This window comes from Cupressus sempervirens, chromosome 3 (assembly GCF_028749045.1).
Source record: "Cupressus sempervirens isolate cs-2001-9-10 chromosome 3, ASM2874904v1, whole genome shotgun sequence".
Lineage (NCBI taxonomy): Eukaryota > Viridiplantae > Streptophyta > Pinopsida > Cupressales > Cupressaceae > Cupressus > Cupressus sempervirens.
The window spans coordinates 123,830,734-123,857,814 of record NC_143120.1 but is presented as its reverse complement, the minus strand read 5'-3'; positions in this window follow the sequence as shown (position 1 = coordinate 123,857,814).

Below are 27,081 nucleotides of genomic sequence, written 5' to 3'. Positions count from 1 at the left end.
TATATGGTGCATTACAAGATGATGACTGGTATAAAGCTATGGAAGAAGAAATTGATCAAATAAGAAAAAACAAAACCTGGAGTTTGGTTCCTAGACCAACTGACAAGAATGTGATTGGCACCAAATGGGTATTTAGAAACAAACTAGATGAGAATGATGAGATTACCAAAAATAAAGCTAGACTAGTATGCAAGGGTTATGCTAAAAAAGAAGAAATAGACTATGGAGAAACATTTGCTCCTGTTGCTAGAATGGAAGGAGTAAGAACTTTACTTGCATATGCTGCCTACAAAGATTTTAAAGTCTATCAGATGGATGTAAAATCTGCTTTCTTAAATGATATACTAGAAGAAGAAGTCTACATTGAACAACCAGAAGGATTTGTTGATGAAAACAATAGGGATATGGTGTGTAAGTTACATAAAGCACTCTATGGTTTGAAACAAGCACCTAGAGCATGGTATGAAAGACTTCACAAGTATCTAGTGCAAATTGGATTTGAAAGAACTGATGATAACAACAACATGTACATCAAAACAGAAGAAGGTAAAGACATTATTCTATCTGAAATCTTTGTGGATGATATAGTGTTTGGTGGTAATGAAGTACTTTGCAAAGGCTTTGCTGACAAAATGAAACATGAATTTGAGATGTCTATGTTTGGAGAAATCAAATTTTTTGTTGGATTGCAAGTACATCAACTCAAACATGGAATATTTGTTACACAATCAAAATACATCAAAAAAATTCTTAAAATATTTGGATTGGAGGAATCCAAACCAGTCAGCACACCAATGGCCATAGGAAATAAGCTATCCAAAAATGATGAGTTAGTTGAAGTTAATCAAACAATGTACAGATCCATGATTGGAAAACTACAATATGTTGTGCATAGTAGACCAGACATAGCATTAGTAGTTGGAATAGTGGCTAGGTTCTCGGCTAATTCTAAAGAAAATCATCTCATAGCAGTAAAAAGAATAATGAGATATCTTAAAGGAACTGATGACTTTGGTCTATAATACAAAAAGAATGGAAAATTTTACCTCAATGCATATACAGATGCAGACTGGGGAGGAAACATTGATGACAGAAAAAGCACAAGTGGAGGTGCATTATTTCTAGGCAAAAGGCTAGTTACCTGGACTAGCAAGAAACAAACATGTACATCACAGTCCACTGCAGAGTCTGAATATGTGGCAGCTGCAGTCAATTGCACAAACATTGTATGGCTCACACATCTACTGAATGGAATGAAAGAAGAAGTAACAAAACTTGTGATATTGTATCGTGATAATACAAGTGCTATAAACATATCCAAAAATCCAGTGATGCATGCAAAAACCAAGCATATTGCAATCAAGTATCATTATGTCAGAGAATTGGTAGAAGAAAAACAAGTGAAGTTGGAATACATTCACACAAAGAACAAATTGAAGATATCTTCACCAAACCATTGCCCAAGGATGCCTATGAATATCTTAGAAGCAAGATGGGGGTCATACCCCTAACTCAAGCTGTTTAAGGCAACAAAAAAGCTACCTTGCATCAACAGGAATAAATCATTGAAATATTAACAGGTTGATGGAAAGGATGACAGAAGAAGCAGAAACTCCAAATCACTCACAAGCATGGTGACAGAGGGAGAAAAATCATCAAGAAGCCAAAGCTTATATTTTGCATGATAAAGATGCTACATCATTAGCATTTATATCAAAGAGGGAGAAATATGTAGAAAACTGATCCATACAAAGAAAAGAAGGAGATATATATATGAAAGAGGGAGATATATGAGATCAGTAGTAAACATACAGCAAGACAACGCATACAATCTTGGTGGTAACTGAATTGATTACTTGATCAGTTTGGTTTGCCATCAATGCCAAAGAGGGAGATTGTTGGAAATGATTGAAATGATCATAAGAAGAGTTGTTGGAATAATATATGGAACTGGTAAAAGAATGTCCTCAATCATTGTTTTCTCATTGATGTCAAACTTGCTACTTGCAGGAATGAAAATTTCTTTAGTGATCCAAATACTATCAATTAGTTGATTGTCAAGGTGGAGGCAATCAATAAGATGTAACTAGAACACTTAGAGAAAGGTTGAAGTTATAATGTTGTAATAAAGTACAAGGATCAGCTAAGCCATTAATGAAAAAGTGTATTTGATGGAATACTATAAGATACAAAGAATGGGCACACTGAAACATATCAAAGATTTAAGGTTTTAGCTAAGTCTTTTGTAAAGCTCAAACTAAGTTCATTAGAGAGAAGGAGCCGAGCAAGCTAGTAAGAGCTGAGCAAATTCCTAGTTGATGCCGAGTAAACTTTAGATGCTGAGTAAACTCAAGATACCGAGTAAACTTCAGATGCCGAGTAAACTCAAGATGCAAAGTAAACTTTAGATGCCGAGTAAACTCAAGATGTCGAGTAAACTTTAGATGCCAAGTAAACTTTAGATGCCGAGTGACACAGAGCAGAACCAAGTGCCGAGCAGAACCAAGTGCCAAGCAGGTATAGGTGCCGAGTAACACAGAGGTGCTGAGCACCAGTAACTCAATAATGTCGAGTTGCTGCATTATTTTGGAAATTGAAGATTCGCCAGATCTAAGCTGACAAGGTTGTTATCTAGAAATTTGTGAATTAAAAGGAAGATAAGAATGATGAACTGGTGGCACAGAACACCATGTAGAACATTTTTCTTTTAAGGATACAACTGGAAAAGTTTCTAGAAGAGAACAAGATATGGGGTAGATACATTGTATCCTACCTAATCCATTTTGAAGCCCTAAAATTGGAGAGGGATAATTGAGCGGCAAAAGGAAAATCAGACTCCTATTTAAGAAGACATAAGTTAATGAAGAATAAGGGAAAACTTTGTTTGTGGCTACGACTGGTTTGAATACACATTAGAAACCTTTTTTAGGTGATACTAATTTTGTCACTAACTAGATCATGGTTTGCCAAGCCTAATGTAATCATGTCTGTTATTGGCAACAATTTTGATTCCAGCTGATGGAGTCAAAATTTGCAAGGATCTATACTCAAATTTGTGAATGTTATCTCTTGAATTCTCTTACAAGTTGCTGTAGAATATAGACCATAGGCACATCAAAAGAAACCTTGTTTTATGGCTATGGTTGGTTCAAATTCGCATTAGAAATCTTGTTTAGATGATAATAGATATTAATTTTCTCACTAACTGGAACATAGGCACATCGAAAGAAACCTTCTTTTAGGACTGCAACTAGTTGGAATGTGTGTTAGAAATTTTTCTTAGATGATATTAATTTTCTCACCAACTGTAGTTTCTTTAAAATGCCCATCACTGTTTTTATTAAAAATTAACCTGTAAAAAGTTATGAGACAAGGGAGTTGACTACATTTTGAAATTAGTATGGATTGGAATAACAACTCAAAAAAGTATATGTAAGAACTTATCTTTCATGGCAGCTCCAACATGGGAGTTTAAACTAAAAAAGTGTGGGAAGACATACTCAACCAACATAAAGACATCATCAACATAATTGTATTCTATGTTTTTCAAGTTGAAGCACAAGCAAAACATGCTTTCTTCAAAATGCAAATTGGATTAAGTATTTTTTCCTTTTTGTAACCATTAATTTTATTTCAACCAAAATTCAAACAAAATGTGGTTTTTGGAAGGCAAGTTACAAAAATTGTATAATTTGTTGCCAATGCTATCAAGCAACAGTGATAGTCTTTTTTCTCTACATGAAAATTTTGGACATTTTCCATCCTATCAATTTAGAGATGCCCAATTGATCATTTATGATAAAAAATATCATAGGAAACATATACAACACATTCATATACTCCCACTGACCCATAACAAAGTTTGACCAAGTAAGCTTATAGATGCCTTATAGGGCTATTAGCCTTATAATGGTCCAAACCATTACAAAAAGACTTCAATTGGTCCTTAGGACCTTATTACATCCAAAATGTCTCATTTATGAGCCCTCCAAAACCATTCCAAATTTATGAGGTGCCTCTATACCACTAACATCATTAGACTCCAACTTCTCTCCAACTTCTGCTAAACAGAAGATTATTACATTAGTGGTGGACTAAATGCATATTCCATGTAGTTTTTCTTATGAATTTAAGCCTTAGATACCACATGCATCAACAATGGAAATTGATAATTGTAGATTTATATTAAATGGAAAAATATGAATCATTAGAAAATCATAGAACATGATTCTTAGGAGGGTTGCCTCATAATTAAAAAATAGTCTTATGGGTTGCACACAAGGAAGAAATACGTGAGCTTCTGTCATAATGGAAATTAGTAGAACATTTGTATTAATATTGAAGCATGTGTTATACACTTGTGTCCTTGGAAAATCATCTAGAGAGTCTATTTAAACTATACTAGTACAAGAAGAAAAGACATGATATTTGATGCCATTGGTACATGTATGCATATAGCCTTTAATATTGGGCTGAATTGCTTTTTGCTATCATATTCCAAAGAGAGAGAATATCATATTGACCTACGTTGTGGCTATTTGGAATAGGGATAAGGTAATAGATATGCAATTTCATAGAATCATCTTGTACAAAATTAGAAATTAACAATAGGACATATAACAAATAACTGATTCAAATTTCAATAGAAACTACACTAATTATAGATAGAGTAGAAAAGTATGACTTCTCTTAATGAAAGAATTCTTGAAGAGTCAGATATGTATTTTTGGGACATTGTATTAGAAGAGATAACTACCATCACACTAACAAGTGATCCCATCCCTAAATATAATGCTTTACACTGGCTAAAAGAGAAGGGAAAAACATACTGGGACATCCTTTTTGGTAAAACTCCCCTTGTAATTTATTGAATCATTAATCAGTTCAGGAGCCAAAAAGTAGGCAATGGCTTTTGCTACCCACTCATCCTAAAGTATGCACATTTAATCATTTATAACCTGATTGGATAAATCATAAAAATATAGATAACCCAACTTGCCTAAATGCAATGGAAATTACTTAGGAAAGTCAAATAAATTGCCTTAATTCCTCCCTCAAATTAATTAAAATAATGATTCTTTCAACATGATTCGTCAAAACAAAAATTTTGTGGGAACTACAAAGAAAATCATAATTTGGCTTTACAATGAGTCATTCCCACATGTCTCCGGCAACTATCAAAGATAGCGGTGTCCCTCACATAAATTTTTTATTCTTGGTATTATCAAGGAATCTAAATCAAATAGTATTTATATAAGCTATAATAAACAAGTCAACAATTTGTTGAAACTTTTTTTATGCTTTGGTGCTTTCTCTTTCTCTTGTTAGCTCGCAACAAACTTTCAAGCTTCAAACTATTTCCCAAATTTGCTAGAGGTGTGATACTGAAGAAGGGAGTACATCTCATGGTTTATCATCTAGAAGCATTCTTGGAAGTCAAAGTCAATTATTTAAAAATGATAATATCCTTTGGTATCTAAGAAGGGCTTGGTTACTTTTCTAATAGTTGATAATTCCCACTAGCAGAAGCAAGAGACACCTTCTTCCTTAACACAAATTCGAGAAAGTGACATTCTTAACTTTAGGACATTCTCTAACAAACACATATCAACTTAATGCTCTCCTCGATTATCATCAATTTCCTCATTATTGGTGATTATGTTTTTTTTCATTCAAATAAGTAAATATTTCATAACAAACAACACCACAAGAAAATGTAGGCAGTTGTAATTTAATATACTTTTAGTAGGAAGAAATATTAAGATTTATTCTATAAAATTTTAATTAGCTTTTGGCATTTTTCTTCTTCATTTCTAGTAGCCTTGTCTTATACAACACAAATCCTTTTCATTCCATTTCTATTCTTGCCACATAAATGAAGTGTCTAAAATATGAGTTTTAGTGTCAACCTCTACTATTCTTGAACCTCTACTATTCATATGTAGTTATTCTTTAAGGATCTCCTCTAATTTTTGAGTGACAACATATCAAAGGTAGGCCAATAAGAGTCAAAAGGTACAATTCACAACTCCTCACAATAATAGTAACAAGGGTACCTACACAAAATGCTTTCAGAGAAAGCTATTGAGGATTTTCGACAGTGAATAGAGAAGATGTTGAATCACTAAGTTGACTGACTTGTCAACTCATCATTACTTCAATAGTTTATATAGGTTGCTCTAGCTAATAAATTTTGAATTGATAATGTGGATTTTTCTAATATTGTTGTGTCTTCTTGTTCCTTTCCACTTAAATCTAGAATTAAAGGCTAAATACCTCATTTACAGTTTCTCAGATAGATTCATTAATTTAATGAGATCTTCTACTACCAGGTGCTCATGTATAGCTAGAAGTAATTGTAAGTTTTTAAAACTATATGGCTAGGTATTAATACTCAAGAAATGACTAATATGCAACCACAAACCCCCTTGACCTCCAACTGCAGTAGCTATTTTGTCCAAGAACTAGACTGATACAATATGATGCTCCACCAAAGATGACATCAACCTTGCTTGGAAGCCTATGAATGGGTTAGGGGATGAAGAGATAATATAAATTGTCCACCACTTCTTAGATCTGCACTTGTGAATACAATTATTTGACCTCCACAATTCTAATCCAATATTTCTTCTCAATAATTCAATCACTCTCTGCAAATAGAACTTATTTGTAATATCAATTGATACCCAGAAGGCTTAGGACTCATTTAGCTCCCTCAACTACCAAGAGTATTTGTTCTTAGTTTCCTGAATTTGGCTCAATCACTATCAGAGCTTAAACATACAATAACTAATAAAAATTAAAATTTGGATTTTGTAGTTATAAAAATAAAAATAAAAATAACTCTAGATAAATGTTTGCATTTTCTAGTTATGTTACATGTTGATTGTTTGTGCATCAATGAAGAGATAGAACACACCCTTTATCAACTTCTTCCATTGAAAGTCAAAACTCCTAGGTCAATGGTTCATTAGAGGAAAATAATCTCTTAGTCAAACTGCAAATCCTCCTCATATTTCATCAGTTATTGGGAATCAACCCTAAATAATAGGAGACTGTCTCCAATCAACTAACTTAGCTTAGGCCTTATATTAGGCTTGATCTTATCTTGTAAAGGGACAATCTAAATGTAGTTAATTATGATAGACATGTGTAAAAATACATTGAATGCAATTTGTTATTTATATTAATTGTTTACTACATTTTTAAATAGTAAAAGTATATTACAATAGAAATTTATATTAATTTTAGTTCCTTGTTATAATAATTTTTTATTACAGTCTTTATTCATCAATATTTCAACTTATAAGAATGTTTTGTATTGCTTGATAGGAACACACAAATGTAACTGAATCTGCTTCTGTAATGCTTTTTGAGCTTAAAGTTCTGTTTTACAAAATGATAGTAGAATAAATAAAAATTTGGATTTTGTAGTTATAAAAATAAAAATAAAAATAACTCTAGATAAATGTTTGCATTTTGTAGTTATGTTACATGTTGATTGTTTGTGCATCAATGAAGAGATAGAACACACCCTTTATCAACTTCTTCCATTGAAAGTCAAAACTCCTAGGTCAATGGTTCATTAGAGGAAAATAATCTCTTAGTCAAACTGCAAATCCTCCTCATATTTCATCAGTTATTGGGAATCAACCCTAAATAATAGGAGACTGTCTCCAATCAACTAACTTAGCTTAGGCCTTATATTAGGCCTGATCTTATCTTGTAAAGGGACAATCTAAATGTAGTTAATTATGATAGACATGTGCAAAAATATATTGAATGCAATTTGTTATTTATATTAATTGTTTACTATATTTTTAAATAGTAAAAGTATATTATGTACAATAGAAATTTATATTAAATTTAGTTCCTTTTTTATAATAATTTTTTATTACAGTCTTTATTCATCAATATTTCAACTTATAAGAATGTTCTGTATTGCTTGATAGGAACACACAAATGCAACTGAATCTGCTTCTGTAATGCTTTTTGAGCCTAAAGTTCTGTTTTACAAAACGATAGTAGAATAAATAAAAATTTGGATTTTGTAGTTATAAAAATAAAAATAAAAATAACTCTAGATAAATGTTTGCATTTTGTAGTTATGTTACATGTTGATTGTTTGTGCATCAATGAAGAGATAGAACACACCCTTTATTAGCTTCTTCCATTGAAAGTCAAAACTCCTAGGTCAATGGTTCATTAGAGGAAAATAATCTCTTAGTCAAACTGCAAATCCTCCTCATATTTTATCAGTTATTGGGAATCAACCCTAAATAATAGGAGACTGTCTCCAATCAACTAACTTAGCTTAGGCCTTATATTAGGCCTGATTTTATCTTGTAAAGGGACAATCTAAATGTAGTTAATTATGATAGACATGTGTAAAAATATATTGAATGCAATTTGTTATTTATATTAATTGTTTACTACATTTTTAAATAGTAAAAGTATATTACAATAGAAATTTATATTAAATTTAGTTCCTTGTTTATAATAATTTTTTATTACGGTCTTTATTCATCAATATTTCAACTTATAAGAATGTCCTGTATTGCTTGATAGGAACACACAAATGCAACTGAATCTACTTTTGTAATGCTTTTTGAGCCTAAAGTTCTGTTTTACAAAATGACAGTAGAATACAATGTTTTCACACTATATTCTCAAAATGATTTTAGTGAACATTCAATTCAATTTGTACCAAGAAAGATAGGAAAAAGGTAACAAAATGTGACTACACAATAATAATTGAAACTCTCTGCATAAAAGGAAAGATTCAAGATGGTAAATATATGACACACATTAATATTCTAAAGGATAACATGGTTCAATAATTAGTTAGAGATATTTAGAAATAACATTTCGTATGTTGATATCTTTTTGAGTTTCTTTGAAAACTAAAAGAGAATGTATGTAACCTCGAATTATTTTTTTTGCCTTTTTAACAAATCCCAATTTTTGCACATTGGAGCTTTGGAGAAAGATAGGAAAACTTGAACACCAAACACAAGTTTGTCGATTCTAAGGTATGTAAAATTACCATAAAATTTAACCACAATCTTTATTTTCTTCTCATGTTGAATTTGAGCCTTCAATCTTGGACATTGTTTAGATTCTGTCATCATTTTTGTTCTCTTTTATGTCTAAGTTGAAATTAGTTCATTTCCATTTGAACTTCTTTATTTCCAATGTGACGTTCCATTTGTTGCATAAATCTGAAACATGACAGACAAGTAAGGATTTTTTTGAATCCTTGCTTAGGCTATGAAGCTTGTCACTATCTAGACAAATTCTTCTTCTATTGCATTCATCAGACATGTTTTGTGTGTGCCATTTTATATATTCATAATGAATATTTTGTACCATTTACATGTAATCATTTGATTTTAGACTGAAAAATACATTAATGCCTTACTTTTCATGGAATTTTATAATCCCAGGGTACAAAAAAGATGGATTTCTTGATGAGGCATTCTCATTGTTTCACCAAATACAACAAACAAATATTTAACCCAATTAGTTCAAATTTATGAGTATACTCCCAACCTATGCCAAATAGAGAAATTTAGAATAGGGTATGGATATAAATTAGAGCATAATTGAAAGGAGATTTCATCATGTATTATTGTTTAAAACACACTACTAGGTATCTATTAAAAATTTAGTAGCATACATAAGGCATGTGAAATGTTCAACATAATGCCTAAAAAGAATATGGTTTCTTGCAATGCCATTATTGTAGGCTATGGGCAATGTGGTGCTCTGGATGACACTTTAAATATTGTCAAAAAGATGTCTTTCCCATATTCCATCTCATGGAGTGTCGTGGTTGTAGGATATGCATAAAATAGGTTATATAAAAATTCCATCGAGGTATTTAAGGAAATGAGATTGGCATGTTTAAAGCTAAACTCTACAACTATTTCTAATATCCTCCCAACCTATGCCAAAATTGGAGATTTGAAACTTGGCATGGACATCCACCAAAAACTTTTCTTGTTTATTAGCATGTACCTATGAAGGCTTAGTGGAAGATGGACAAAAATACTTCAATGACATGAATGAGTCTCATTGCATTATGCCAACCATTGTTCATTATATGTGCATGATTGATTTTCTTGGTCATACTGGCCATCTTGAGGAAACTCTTAACTTTATCATCAAATTGTTAATTATACTTGATATGGTTATGTGAACATGTTTGCTTGATTCCTATAGACCACATAGTAATATAAAGTTAGGATCATTTACATCAAACCTTCTCTTTGAGTTGTACCCTGATAATACTACAACTTATGCACTTCTATCAAATATGTATTCAAAAGTTGATAGGTGGGGTGATGCACAAATGGTCAGGAGATTGATTGAAGATAGAGAAATAAAAAATATACTTGGATGTAGTTGGATTAAAGACCACAAGACAATACATCTTTTCTATGCAGTAGATAGATCACACCTAGAGATACAAGAGATATATGAAAAATTGGAAAATTTGTCCTGGGAGATGAAGGTAGTATGGTGTTTTTCACATTCAACACATGTATTGAATGATGTGGAGGAGGAAAAAGAACTCTTCATTTGCCTCCATAGTGAGAAGTTGGAAATTACATTTGGATATTTAAACAAATCCCCTAGAGCAATTATTAGGATTGAGTAGATTGCTCCAATAACAAGGAAGAAAAAACTTTTTCTGTATAGGTAGGTAGCTCAAAGGAGTTGAAACTAGATAATTTTGAATTTAATCTATGAGCTTTCTCAATTTCAAGCTCTAAAGAACAACAAGAAACATCAAGTATTGTTGATGGCACTAATGTACCCACCAAGGGCATTAATGTTTCCCACATACATAATATATATGTTTGCTTCCCTCTACAAGATATATACACTAAGTAAATTCATTTAACAAGCTACAATAATGCATGCATCTCAATCTAAAATCTAATTTCTCTTCAAGAAAAAAAATACTAATAAGGTGCCTTCATAGTAGCATATGTTTTAGCCTAAAATGCTTTGAAATAGTAACCCACAGTTGAATGGCAAGCACCATTCACCTATACTTTCTCCCAAGTTCTACGTGTCACAACTTGCCCCATGGGAAATATAATTTCTTCACTATTATGGGTAGACATGTCTAGAAACTTAAAATTAGAGGTTTCAACTTCCACATGTGGAACAATTGCCATCTCTTTTACTCTAGGGGAATCAATTTCCATAGTTGTTACTATAGAATCTGTTCAAGTATTTTCTTTTCACTTTCTTGGTTCTGACCAACCTCAAGAGAAATGGAATCACATTCCTTTATAGTGGTAGACTCATCCTGAGATGCATGGCAATTGGCTTCTAATACCATCTTTGTATTTTGATCAGCTTGTGCTTTAGAACTATGTAAAATTTTGGTTTCTTTAATCCCCTTTTCAAACTCTTGGTTAGCTTGCTCAATAGGATCAACCTATAATTTAACATCCACATCAAGTGTTTCTAATAGTTTTGACATTTTACATTTGTGGCTTGCTTTGATCAAAAGGTCAACATTTCTGAATCTTGAGTAGAAACTATTCTAGCAATCTTCTCATCTCTTTAAAAATTACTATGGAGATCAGGAGCTATAATTTTGCTTTCAGAGATATCAATTTTGTCCATGGTTTTATTTTCCCTATTTGTTACAAAGGAATCTATGGATATACTCTTCCATTCATTTCCATGGTCCTTGTAAACATCTGGAGAGATATGACATTATTCAAGAGTACTGGGCTCTTGATTTTCAGATTCATGCTTCTAACTAGAAGTGGTTGAAGTTGTAATCTTCATGGGTCAACCCTTAAGGAGAATCCTTGGTTCCTTAACCCCTTAGTAGGATATTTTGGAGCAAAACCCAACCAATACCCTAAGGCTTGAATCATCACCAAACTTGAGTAGATTGGGTATTTTTAGGATCATATGTGACCCAAGGAATCACTTCCATAAACTAGTTACACATAAGGATAGTACTTACCATACAAACCAAAAACTAGGCTAGTAGCCTTCTAAAACTGAAAATTGGCCTTAAGTTTTGAAAAAAATTAAAGACTAATCAAACCAAATACTAATTTGAGTACCCTTTTAGGTAATACACATTAGCCTCAAAGGGTTTGGGCTGACTCCATAACCAGAACACAAAACTCTAGGTTTTTGCTCTTGGCTAAAGGGCTAATTTGGCCTCCATTTAGAAAGGAAGTATGCTATCTAGACTAGTACCTGTAGACAGCTAAATTTGATTACACCACTTTAGTAATCCTATTTAGTTATCTCTAAAGGCATCATTAATTAAATTCTCATTTAATTAATCCTTTGCCATCCCCTAGCTGATTAATTTAATTAATCATCTATAGTCCTGATTGATAAATCAAATAACCTATTATTTATCAATTAAATCCTATTCTCCTATCTAAGTCCAAAATCCCCATTTATCAAATAAATCTATTTGATAAATAAAATCCTCAAACCCCTAACTTATCCCTAATCCTTCATTTAGCCTAATCCACCCCATCCACCCATACTAACCTAGCTTAGCCACTAACTCACCCACCCTCATTAATGCCATCCACTTGCACATCTCTAACATCTTTAATCTAATCCTAAACCCAAGCCTAATCCACCCCCTAATGTTGTCACATTCACTAAACAAGTTTAAGACTTTCCTAAACCAAACCAAAGTTTCCCCTCAAAAATCCCAACCACTAAGTCATGAGTGCTCTTACAAGCCCACTCATGACTCTTACATCCATCTTCCACACTCTTCCCTCTTCCAAACTCATTCCTCTTACATCTCTCTTACATACTCAACCTCACTCATCATGCCTTTAACCAACCCTTTACCCTACCCTCTCACACTCATCCTCCTTATGACAAGTGTCACCTTCCCATTGGTGCTAAACAAGCACAATCCATGTGCTCTCCTTTGAGTGCATCTTAGCCCTCCTTAACCATCTCTCCATCCTTGCATCTTAGCCCTCCATCCCTCTACCCCTTGGCCTATAAATTGAATCCCCTCCCAAGCCATTAAAATCACAACCATTTGAGTAAAGTTATCATGCCCTTTTGAGAGCCAAAATCCATATCCATACCTGAACTGTCATCTGCGAATTTTGACGTCAGTGTAGATCAACATCTACGAGTTTCAGCATCTCTGCCTGGCTTTTTTTGTTTGCACTACCTTCAAAAGCTCAAATTGTCATCTCTACCGCCGTCAACAGTCAATTGTCATCTCTGCCGCTGCCAGTAGTCAACTATCGTCTTCGCCATCGCCAGCAGTCAAACTATCATCTCCGCCACCACAATCCATCAACTGTCATCTCCGAGCTGCCTTCTTCATCAGATTGTCATTTGCAAATTTTGGCATTTGCATAGATCAGCGCCTCCGTAGATTGGCATCTCCGCCTGTTGTATTTTTTTCCAAATTTGTTGCCTACTTTTTGGCTCTCTTGTCCAAGTCATTGTCTTTGCATGTTTTCAAAACTCTAACAAATGAACCTGTATGTTTAAAAACACCAAAAAAAAAAAAAAAAAAAAACAAAAAATCAAACACTTCATTTGGAGCTTTTAAAATTGAACAAAACAAATCTCTTTTCCACATGCAATTTAGGCAAAGTTTGATTTTTGGACAATTAAGAAACTTTGTTAAGTTAAACACAAATTTGCAAAAAACCAATTTGAGTAGTTCATTGGACTCACCTCTTTTCTAATCACCCATCAATTCAAACATTGGTTGCAATCTCAATGCCATTTATGGGGATGGGTCTACTTGAAAAAGGTGTTAAATGTTTCACAATCTAACTAACTCACTTGGTCTTTGAACGTTTTCTTTAACTTTATCAAAATTCTTAAATGACCAAAACACTAGACTAAATCAATCACATTTCAAAATTTGGATTTTTAAAATTTAACAACTCTTGACGTGGAGGGCATCCGAGCTTGCACTTGAAATCGAATCTCACACATCTTTGTTTTGGGCTTAAAAAAAAAATCACACCAACTCTTGAATGCCTTAAAGGAAATTAATCGATACTTGACGTGGAGGGCCTCCACGTGCGCGAGTTTGCTTTTGTTGACCCTAACTCTTCTTCTTGTTTTCATTTTTCGATCGATTTACCTTTTATTGGCACATTTCAAAGTTGGAATTGAACATTGTCTCTTAAACATGAGTGCTTGCAAAGTCTAGATTATCACACATAAGAGTCAGTTGGTAAAAGAACAAGCATTTTTTTTTTAGCCCAAGGTCATCCAAGTCTTCTCTCCCCTTGTCTTCTTTCGAGGCCAACTTGGGTGCATAAGATTAGGATCTAAAACCTTGTTTCTTTTTTTTTTAGGAGGCCTGCTTGGGTATTTCATCACCCCTTGGATGACCTCAACTCCCGCATTCCGGCGGAGTTTAAGAATCGGGAGGTGAATCGAAAGACACCTCTCTTGGGATCAAGATTTTGTCACTCGGGCTAACCCTCAAGGAACTTTATACCCTTGAGAAGTGAAAGAGGAGAAGTGGGTTACCTCTCCTCTCAACTGTGTGACATCTTTTTGGTCTCATCTATGGATTTGGGCCTCACATACCTTGGGTATATTGAGGACTCCCTAGCTAAACCAAATGTCAGCCTTGCAGACAACCACCTAGGATGTTAATGTGTTTGAAGTGACTGATCGAAAAATTTGTAGAACATACACACTCCTCGATGAAAGTATCACATTCTGAGAACCACAAACTTCTATCTAGGCATTCCTATCTATTGCTTGATTTTATTTTACTTGTTGAATGAATGTTTGCCAAACTTGGTCAATCCGAGCTTAGGGCACACTTAGCGTAGTCACTGCCTATTTTAGAAGTTGAACAAGTTGAAGCAAAACAACCTAGATCTCTCAAAGCTAAGCAGATTCAGGAATTTATGTCGAAACAACCCAAACCCAAACAAAAGTTTCACAAAGTCAAACTCAAGCCATCTCTGGCATACTAAGAACTTTCAGCCAAGAGAAAAGAAATAACACCAAGCCCGGGAATTGCCAAACTCCACAAAGTAGAGGACAAAGCTATCGATGAAGCACTTCAAGAGGCCTGGTTAGAGCGCACCATCAAATTTAGCCAACATCTAGTAGTTAATCCTGCTTATGCCTTACCAACTAGGCATGATTTCTATGATTAGACACCCTTGTTTCTCTACATCTTCTTGGATAAGCTTCACTTTAGAGTCATCTTTGTAGAAAAGCCAGCCATCTTACGTTATCCCCTTAAGCATTATAGCTCATCCGTCTCATTTAGAACCAAACCATCTAGCCAACAATCCAAAAACCCTGCACCCAAGCTTTCAGATTTGTTTTCACCTTGCCAAAAGTTTGCCATTCCTAAAATCTTCCAAATCCACCAATCTCACCAAGGTTATCCCTGTGATAGAGCTTTGTCTAGGGTAATCTAGCTTTGTCACTTGCTATGCCTCATCACCTTGAGCTAAAGGTTGGGATCCACAAGTGGTCAATCTTGTGTTCTTCCTAAAGGATCATTAGTCTATCCTTAAGGTGAAACAATCACCACCAAGCTTACACATAGGAAAGAAGACCTTTCATACTTTGGCAACATATCTTTGAAAGTTAGAATCCTCAACCCAATCCTCACTTAGGTTTGGCATATAGCTTTGCCTCAACCTAGGAAATTATTTTCCTAGAGAAGCCTTCCCCCCTTTGCATCCATCAGCATTGTTGCATCTCATCCCTAGGAACATTCTGCATCTTCATGTCACCCGTCACTCGCTTAGCCAAGAAGAAAGAAACAATGGAGCCCTATCATTTGGATCGAACAGCATCACCCCCCTTGAGCACTCAGCCATACTTCAACCTAGAGAAAGCTATGCCATCACCTACTGACATTGAAGCTTTCATGAACCAACCAGGAAATGCAGTACTGGTAAATGCCATTATAGACAAGAACAAAGAGACGATCATGGCTAATTTTTGAAGGGACAATGTAAGAACCTTTGACTTTGGTAGACCCCCTCCATTATCAGATCCATCTCACCTATTGTTTGGGTAGCTACCACGACCCATAGGCTCTTATGATCCAAATTATCCTCAATATGTGCCCAAAGAAGAGCCTCAAGCCAATCCTTTTGATCCAACAGACCCAAACATACCATCCTCCACCCAAGTCAAAATCTCCATTCCACAAGCCAATCCAACCACTACCACTCCATCCTTGGTTCATATCTCTCCGCTCCAAATTGCCTTTTCCCAAAACACCTCACCATTCACTCCCTTCACTATTGCTGCTACTGCTCCCCAACCCAGCCTTCCAAATCCACCCATCTCCCAAATTAGTGCTAGCATCTTTGGCCCACCTCAGCAATATACAACAAGGATGTCACCCATGGGGCCAAGTATTCAACCTTTCATCACCCCCAGCCTATTTACCTCAACTCAGCACATAATTCCATCATTTCCACTAGGTCTTGGGAGCTCAGTACCATCAGCCACAAATCCAGAAGCTACTACCTCCACTCCACAAAGCTATCAAATCTCACAAGCTACTACCAATTTTATGCCAAGCTCCCAAGTGACCCTAGCTCCTACCACCACTTTGCCAAGCTTCCAAATCTAGCCACAAAGCTATCAAACCCCATCAGTTCCATTCCCAAGCTTTCAATTCCCACCACCTCCACCACCAAATAATCCATTACCTCCTATTACCAACTACTTTTCAATGCCACTTCTAGGAGGAAATCCACCAATCCAGCCAAGTACCAATTATTTGCAGATACCATCCCAAGTAGGGGCACAACCCACATACTTTGGTCAAACCCCACAAGCCCCCCAATCCTTTCCCCAAGCCTCACAACCATCTTATACCTTACCTCCACAAAGCAATCCATTGATCCCACAGCCAGCTTATGTTCCTCAATCCCACCCTAAAAACCCATATCAGCAGCAAGCCTCGCAGCACATGCAACAATATGTGCCACCTCCACCTCAGCACCTCGTCATCCACCATGCAACTTCCCAAGCAATGTACAATCCCTATAAGAAAATCCCTCATAGCCATCCATATTGAGTGGCCCCATCTAGTACGTACCTACCTCAGAGCACTCCTACATTGGGGACACACCAGCCATCAACTATCAATTTAGAATGGGAAGCCATGAAGATAGCTTTGAAGAGCATCCAAGAAGGAAATGATCCAAAAGCCTTCAAATTTGAGAATGTGTGTCCTTACCCATTTGACAGAGCCATTACCATGGCACCATTTCCCAAACACTTTGAGGTACCCAAATTTGACAAATTCAGAGGGAAAGGAGACCTTGTCACACATATCAAAGAATTTTACATGCACTGCCAAGAAGTGGCATACAATGATGTCTTCCTCCTACACCTTTTTCCCAAAAGCTTGGCTGGACCAGCTCTTGAATGGTTTTACAGAATCCCCTATGGCACAATTAAAAACTTTGCTGAATTGTCTGAGGCATTTGTAGCCCAATATTCCCATCTTTTTGAAACAAAGCTATCAATAGTTGATCTTGTCCACACTAAGCAGAAAGGTGGAGAAAGCCTTGCCGAATACCTACAAAGATGGAAAACCCTTACCACCCGCATATCCTACACCTTGCCAGAATGCCATGTGGTGAAAATATTTATTGATAATGCCCATCCCAGCTTGGCTCACCACATGAACATGAACTATTTGCAGACCTACAAAGATATCAAAGAGAAAGGAATGATCCTTGAACAAAGACTCATTAAAGATGGTGTGGTCAAGATTTACAAAGAGACCAACCAAAATCAATCACATTCCAATGACAAGTCTAGGTATTGGAACAAAAACAAGCATGTTGCAACAGATGGGGTTACTGACACCAGACATGTGAATATTGTTGGTCCTTCTCAAAACCAGTCCAACCCACCATATCAACCAAACAACCAACAAGCAACCAACTACCAACAACAAAATCACCAAAGCTATCAAAGCCACAATCCAGGACCCAACTTTCAAGGGTCTAGAAATCAAGCTAATGCCATCAATGTAGCTGCAGGGCAAAAACCTAGATTCCAACCTGAACCTAGAAACTATACACCCCTTGGTGAGCCACTGGATGTCATTTTTGAGAAATTAGTCAAGGAAAACCTCATTCAATTTCCTCCTACCTAGCAAATTGATCTAGGCCAATCTAAAGCTGCATGGTACAAAGACAATGAGTACTATAAATTTCATAGGGTAAAAGGTCACACCACCCTCAGATGCATGAAACTGAAAGATTATGTGCAGGACCTCATTGATCGAAAAGAAATCACAGTTGGAGCACAAACCTCTCCCAATGCAGGCTTACAGATCTATCAAAATGTGTTTCCTCCTCACCATAACCAAAATCCTGGAAAAGCACCTATCCAAAACAACAACAACACCAACAACCGCCAGCCAAACCAACATCATGGGAAGAACAATGACCACACTTCATCCTATATAGACTATGGTAGCCTTATAGGTTGTATATCTGAGAAAGAGCCTTCTGTCAATGTTATCAATATCTGAGGACTAGACAATGAGTGTGTAGTCACCACTTGAAGAGCACGATTTAACATCATAGGCCCACCAATTTCATCAGCACCATCAGCTCCATCAAAAAGCCGATACAATATCTTGGAACACCTTGGGAACATGCCAACCCAAATCTCCATTTTAGACCTTCTCTACTCTAGTCCTATGTACAAAGACATCCTTGACAGTGCTCTCATAGAATCTCGTGTCCCTTCAGATATCAACGCTACTAATTTTCGTAATCTTATTAGACACCTATCCTCCTCATGTGCCCTATCATTCAAACCCACTGACATACCTGCGGTCGAGCTAGATCACACCCTTCTGCTTCACATAGCCATCATGGTATCCAATTTTTCTGTGAAAAGAGTAATGATAGATAATGGATTAGCCTTGAATATTTGCACCTGGAAATTCATTAAAAAAGCTGGGTATACTGAGGCAGATATGATCAGTGAGGTTATCACCATCAAAGCTTATGAAAACCTGGAAAGAACCACAAAAGGAACTATTTTGCTGCCAATCAACGTTGGGCCGATCATCCAAGAGAAAATTTGTCATGTTGTTGATCTAAACCTACCATTTAACATCCTCCTTGATCGCCCATGGATTCATGCTATGAAGGCTATTCCATCCACCTACCATCAGTGCATCAAATTTCTGCATCAGGGCACTGAGGTAACCATCCATGCCGATCTAGAACCCTTTGCTTACTGCAATGCAGTTGAAGCCTCATATACAAACCATTTCCCTAGAATAGACATCAGCATAGCCATCGCCAACTCATCCCACACTTGTAATGATGCAGAAACCATCCTTGCCTCCACCCTATCTGCCATAAAGATCAACAACAAAGGCTATGGAGAGTATAGTCTATTAGATGCATTTACTATCGAAGCAATCCCACTCGATCCACACACCCATGGATAGTCAACATATCACAAAGCTAAAAATATTCCACCCCCTTGATACAAACAGTTTGGCCCAACCACCTTTGTATCCTCAAAAACCCCTCTGCATGAAGAGCTCACTCCAGATATCAACAATTGGTTACATAAGGATGCACCTCCAAGAAATCAAGCACGCCTTGATCACTTTAGCCAGAAGTATCCCCAAGAACATAAGCTCATCATTGAAAAATGGAACTATCAAGAAGGTGGTCTAGGACCAAAAGAAAGGGACATGCAATGTCCCATTGAAGCACATAAGGGAGAAATGAAGTTAGGTCTTGGCTTTGGCATACCCACAACTAGGGGCACCAACGAGAATGGTCACGCTTTTTCAAACATCCATCGCAACCTTTTCGAAATCAAAGACATTCCTAAGGAAGTTGAAAAGAGAGCCTACGATGATATCCTAGACCAAATCTCCCTTGCAGACTCTGTTCTCCATGAACTATCCATCCATCTCATTGACCTACCACTCGCTCATCCACAACTCATAGATTGGGACCAACCAAGCGTCATACACATCGATGAGTTCACATCAGAGGAAGCACTTCTAAGATTCATGGGAGCCGAAACTCCTCACAAGAAAACAAAGCCAGATTCTACCTATATCTATAAGCTAGATCCCAAGGGATATTTTGGAGAAAATCCCCAACCTATTTCTGATACACCCAAAACTGGAACTAGGGTGAATCCGAGACTAGCTAAGGCAGCGAAGAAAGCCCCTCAGCAAGAAAATTCAGAGTCACAAGTAGAACATGAGGATTTAGCATTTCCTCCTCAAGATAATCAATTAGAGGTGTCTTCTATTCTAATTGAGGATACTAGAGAAGTCAACATTGGTTCTTCAGAGATCTCGAGACTTGTTCACATTGCTGCATCCCTATCGCAAGACCAAGCTAACCTCCTCTTTGAGGTCTTAAGAGAGAACATTGGCCGATTTGCATGGTCATATTAGGACATGTCAGGACTAGATCCAAAGCTTGTAGTTCACCATCTTGCAGTCGACCCAAAGATCAAGCCCGTCAGACAAAAGTTTAGAAAAATGCACCCCAAGGTGGCATTACTAGTCAAAGTTGAATTAGAAAGAATGTTAGCTGCTGAGGTTATCTAACCTATCGACTACTCAGAGTGGATTTCCAACATGGTCCCCATCACTAAACCTTTTGGTGACATCAGAATCTGCACTAATTTTAGAGATCTTAACAAAGCTTGTCCAAAGGATGATTTTCCCTTACCCAACATAGATATGATTGTAGATCTTACAGTTGGACATGAAATTCTGTCCCTCATGGATGGATTTTCTGGGTATAATCAAATCAAGATTGCAGAAGAGGATTAGCATAAGACAACATTCATTACCCCTTGGGGAACCTTTCGCTACACCATGATGCCTTTTGGCCTAAAGAATGCTGGGGCTACCTATCAAAGAGCTATGACAACCATTTTCCATGACCTTATCCATAACATTTTGGAGGATTATGTGGATGATGTCCTAGTCAAATCTCACACCTTCCTGGATCATCTTGCTGACCTAGAAAAAGTCTTTGATAGGTTAGCCCAATATCATCTCATGCTAAATCCCAAGAAGTGTGTCTTTGGGGTCACATCTAGCAAACTTCTAGGCTTCATAGTTTCTAAACGAGGTATAGAGATTGACCCCAAAAAGGTCAAGGCTATCTTAGACATGCCTCCTCCCCAGACATTGCGACAACTTTTCTCTCTTCAGGGAAAGCTCCAATCCATTTGACGCTTCATCTCCCAGCTTGCAGATAAGTGTACACCATTTTCAAATTTGCTAAAGAAGAATGAGAACTTCAAGTGGGATCCTTTATGTCAATGCAGCTTTGATCAACTCAAGCAGTATCTAGCCAATCCCCCTATCTTGGTTCCACCAGTTCCTAGTCGTCCCTTGATCTTGTACATATCAACAACACCTACTGCTCTAGGGGCACTTCGAGCACAACATGATGACTATAGCAGAGAAAGAGCCATCTACTATATCAGTAGAACCCTAGTTGGTTATGAACTCAATTACACTTCTATGGAAAAAGCTTGTTTGGTAGTTGTTTTCTCCACTCAAAAGCTTCGCCACTACATGCTAAGTCATACCATCCAACTAGTATCCAAAATTGACCCTCTCAAGTATATGCTCTCCAGAATAGCACTTACAGGCCATTTGGCCAAATGGGTTATGCTCCTTAGTGAATTTGACATCCAGTATGTAGATAGAAAAGCAATCAAAGGGCAAGCTATAATAGATCACCTAGCTGATGCGCCTCTAATAGATGCATATCCTTTGATCACAGAATTTCCAGATGAGCATATCTGCCTAATTGAAAAACAACCCCCATGGAAGCTTTATTTTGATGGCTCATACACATCTCATGGATTAGGGGCAAAAATATTGTTGGTCACACCTTAGGGAGATTACATTCCAAAAGCCTTCAAGCTACAATTCCCTAGCACCAACAATATAGCAGAATATGAAGCTCTCGTAGCAGGATTAAAGATAGTTGAAGAATGGAACATCACTGAGTTACAAATCTTTGGCAATTCTCAGCTCATCATCAAGCATGTCCTAAATGAATATCAAACCAAACATGAAAAGCTATTACCCTACAAAGAGCTAGTTGATCAGCTAAACCAGCATTTTACAAAGCTTCAGTTTACACAAGTGCCTCGAATTCAAAACAAAGTGGTAAATGCTATGGCTACTATTAGTTCACTCTTGGAAATTCCCCAAGTAGCTAGACAGTATGAGTTTTTAGTCGAGCATCTCCTCACACCTGCCTATGCGAATGAGGATTCAAATCGTGTTTGTATCTTGGTTGGTCTCCAATCCCCTTGGTACCATGAGATTCACGCTTACCTTAACGATGGTATCATATCCCCTCACCTCACACATACCCACCGCCAAAACCTCATTCAAAAATCATCTTGCTATGTTATCATAGCCAATACCCTATATCGTCAGGGTTATCACGATACTCTCTCTCGATGTTTAGATGAAAATGAGGCTGCGATGGTGTTAAAAGAAGTACATTCTGGACTTTGCAGTGCCCACACGAGTGGTACTGTCCTAGCGTAACAAATCCTTAGAGTAGGCTACTATTGGCCTACCATTGAAGAAGACTCCTATGACTTTGTTAGAAGATGTCTCCCATGTCAGTAGCACGCAAATCTTATGCACGCTCCAACACAGGATCTACAGCCTATTGCACCACCTTGGCCTTTCACTTGTTGGGGCCTTGATCTAGTTGGAACTATCACACCCCTTTCATTTGATGGACATAAATGGATAATAATAGCTACAAACTATTTCACTAAATGGGTAGAAGTAGTCCCCCTAGTCTCAGCTATAGGAGTTCAAGTCTCCAAGTTCATCTTGTACCACATTGTTTGCCACTTCGGCATCCCATCCACCATCTTCACTGACCACGGAGGTAACTTTGAGAATCTCAACATGGAAGAATTATGCACCTCCCTTCGAATCCATCACCACTTTTATAGCCCATATTTCCCACAAGGTAATAGCCAGGTAGAGGTAACCAACAAAACCCTCCTCAAAATTCTAAAGAAAGTTGTCAATAATTTCGGCTGTGATTGGAACCTACAAATAAATCCAGCCCTATGGGCCTATCGAACTTCCTTCCATACATCCATAGGAACAACTCCGTACTCCCTAGTCTATGGTGCCGAAGTGCTATTACCTATAGAAGTTGAACTTCCCTCACTACGCATATCTTTGCGAGGGCAAATCTCAAATGAAGAATACAGAGTAGCTCGGCTCACCCAGCTAGATCTCTTAGACGAGAAGAGACAACAAGCCTATGACCATCTCACAGTCTACCAAACTTGTCTCAAAAGGAATTTCAACAAGAAAGTGCTTCCATGAAACTTTCAACCGGGTGACATGGTCCTCAAAGAAAACATGAAAGTCCAAGCAGATCGAGAAAAGAAAGGCAAGTTTGAACCTACATGGGTTGGTCCTTATGTTGTCACTGCATCCTTTGGCTTTGGAGCCTATCAGCTATCTACACCAGAAGGAGAACTCTTGAATAATCCTACTAACATAATTCATCTCAAGAAGTTCTATGCTTGAAGATCCTTGGTATACCCAGCTTTTGAAAAATACAAAAAAAAATAGTAAAGAGAAATAAGCGTCCAATGGTAAAAATTTTGCAATTCAAGCACCTTGGATAGGTACCTTGGTGAAAATCTGGTAATTCAAGCACCTTGTGTACTAAAGACTGATCCATTATCTATCACTATCCTATCCCTCATCAATCCACCCACCATCGCCATAAAACACCCGCTTGTTCCCTTGGTGTTCTAGCCAAAGATTCAACATATAATGAAGCTTGTAAATACCTCATGTACAGCTTGTAAATCTTGTATCATCCCTTGTATCATAGCCTGTATATCCAAAATCTTGTCCAAAGCTTGTACCATATTCTAGCTTGTATTATATGCCAAATCTTGTATCCTATCACATGCACACAAAGAATCACATTTTCCTTAAGCTTTTCGCAAACCATCTACCTATCCGCCTATCAACTATTATAGACATCCCACCCTTCACAAACATTTCCATCTCACAAAACCAAAACATGAACAACCTTGTACATTTATAACATATCTTGGTCCGTCGGCTTGTACATCCTCTTTAGCTTAGTACCATTGTATCTATTTGACTTTCGTGTCAATTCATCCTTGGTCAACATCTTGCACACATCACACACCTTGGTTAGCTATTCCAATGCATCCTTTAGCTAGATTTCCTGTCACCAAAGTGTTATCCTTCTTAGTTCAGCTTGCTAGATGCATCACTCATCCATATCCACCAGCTTAGGTACTCTCCGATAGGTCCTTGCAGGATATAGCTTTCCTCATGTCTGATCTTGGTCCGTTAGTACCTCGTTCTACCCATCTCGTTGGAAAACGGTTCTCTTTTGGATTTTTGCTTTCTTTTGATTTGGGATCTTCCCTCTTGGGTCTTGAAAATATCTTTTTCGAACAATCTCCTTGTTCCCTCCTCAAGGTTGCCACGATCTTCCATATCATGGTATGCTATGAATGGGGCAATCAGAGCATAAGGTCTTGATTAGGTTTTTTTGTTTGTTTTTCTTTTCTTCTTGTGGGTTACCCAGTGTTGGTTCCACATTGTTTCCTCTTGGACTCATGGTGTGATGCTGGGGCAACCCTTGCGTGTTTGTTTCAAGTCATTTTGTCAGTCCTTTGGACAGTTGGTGAAAAGGCCTTGATGTTCTTGGTAACCTTGGCAATTAACCAATAGTCCTATAGCAAATCTAGTGCTCAACTGCATGGTGTTACTTCTCTTTGAAGTACCCCCCTACTCAAAAAGCTTCAATGGATTTCCTTCATCTCCATTATTCCCCATCCATATTCTGCATTTGTCGCTCCTACCCCAACTTATGCATCAGTATCTCTTTGAATCCCTCCTCACACTTAGCTTTAGGGATCCACAATCCTAGTCTTAGGGATCCACCAATCAAATCAATCTACCAATCCTCATCTTTAAAGATCCACAATCCTAGTCCTAGGGGTCTCTAAAAACCATCTTCCATCAATCTGACTCTTTGAAATCCTATTGCATCAGCTTTATCATTCCATCATCCATCTCCCTCCCATGGATTACTTTTATAGTGCTCTGTCCCTCCATCCTGCCCCCAATCCTGGAAATTCTTAAGCTTGCTTTACTCTTGTGCCTCTAATTCTCCTTTATCATTCTCCTATAGTGAGAGTTTGAGCTAATTCAACCCCTTTTCTTTGCCAACCTATGTCTCAGCTCGTCTCAATTTCTTGTATTTTTCAAGAAGTCGTCGAGCCTCATTTCTCTCCCCACCACCTTCTTGAGGGGGCATCATCTAAGTCTAGTCTCTCCTCTTCTTATCTGAGACTGGGGCAACCTTGTTGCTAAAAAATCTTCCTCATGTCGTCCTCACTCGAACTTCTTTGAAATAGTGTTGTCTCAACACTATGTCAAAGAGGGGCAAAATATAGACACCTAAATTTGATTACACCACTTTAGTAATCCTATTTAGTTATCTCTAAAGGAATCATTAATTAAATTTTTATTTAATTAATCCTTTGCCATCCCCTAGCTAATTAATTTAATTAATCATCTATAGTCCTAATTGATAAATCAAATAACCTATTATTTATCAATTAAATCCTATTCTCCTATCTAAGTCCAAAATCCCCATTTATCAAATAAATCTATTTGATAAATAAAATCCTCAAACCCCTAACTTATCCCTAATCCTTCATTTAGCCTAATCCACCCCATCCACCCATACTAACCTAGCTTAGCCACTAACTCACCCACCCTCATTAATGCCATCCACTTGCACATCTCTAACTTCTTTAATCTAATCCTAAACCCAAGCCTAATCCACCCCCTAATGTGGTCACATTCCCTAAAAAAGTTTAAGACTTTCTTAAACCAAACCAAAGTCTCCCCTCAAAAATCCCAACCACCAAGTCATGAGTGCTCTTACAAGCCCACTCATGACTCTTACATCCATCTTCCACACTCTTCCCTCTTCCACACTCATTCCTCTTACATCTCTCTTACATACTCAACCTCACTCATCATGCCTTTAACCAACCCTTTACCCTACCCTCTCACACTCATCCTCCTTGTGACAAGTGTCACCTTCCCATTGGTGCTAAACAAGCACAATCCATGTGCTCTCCTTTGGGTGCATCTTAGCCCTCCTTAACCATCTCTCCATCCTTGCATCTTAGCCCTCCATCTCTCTACCCCTTGGCCTATAAATTGAATCCCGTCCCAAGCCATTTCAATCACAACCATTTGAGTAAAGTTATCATGCCCTTTTGAGAGCCAAAATCCATATCCATACCCTTATAATGCCAAATTGAGAGCTCGCAAAGCTACCAATTTGCCATTACCCATCTCCATTTGAAGCCATTTTGAGCACTTGAGCATACATCCCCAATCCATAAATAGACACATCCCAAAAACAAGAGAACAATCTCATTGAGAGAGCCTATCCATGGCTCACATTCTCATTTGAAGTTTGTCTTCTCTTTGTCTCTCTTATATGTTATGTTAGTTTAATGTGTAAATGCTTTCATTGAATTAGTATTTCTAACATATTAGATTAGTGTATACAGTACCCTTCCCCAAACCATTTAGAACATCTAGGGGTTCATAAGAAAGTGTTATGTCCAAGTTTTCAACCTTAGGGGGTTGATCCATGAAAAGTTATGCACTTGGTTGCATAAATGTACATGGTGTATATTGTATACATAGAGATATACACCTAGGGCTCGTTGATTCTCCCATATCCTTGCAAGTACATGAAAAAATAACAACATAATATGGAAGGGAATATAGGAAACTATCATTCCACCAATGAACATGATTTTTCCATGGTGGGAATGCCTAGAATCCACAAAAGAAGCCAAAACCCTAGGTTTACTAGCAAATTTGGAACAACATTCACAAAATCTTAAGTATTTGGAGTTATAGACTACATCAAACCATGATAAAAATATCAAAAGGAAGCTAGTTAATAGGGTAATCTAAAATGGTGA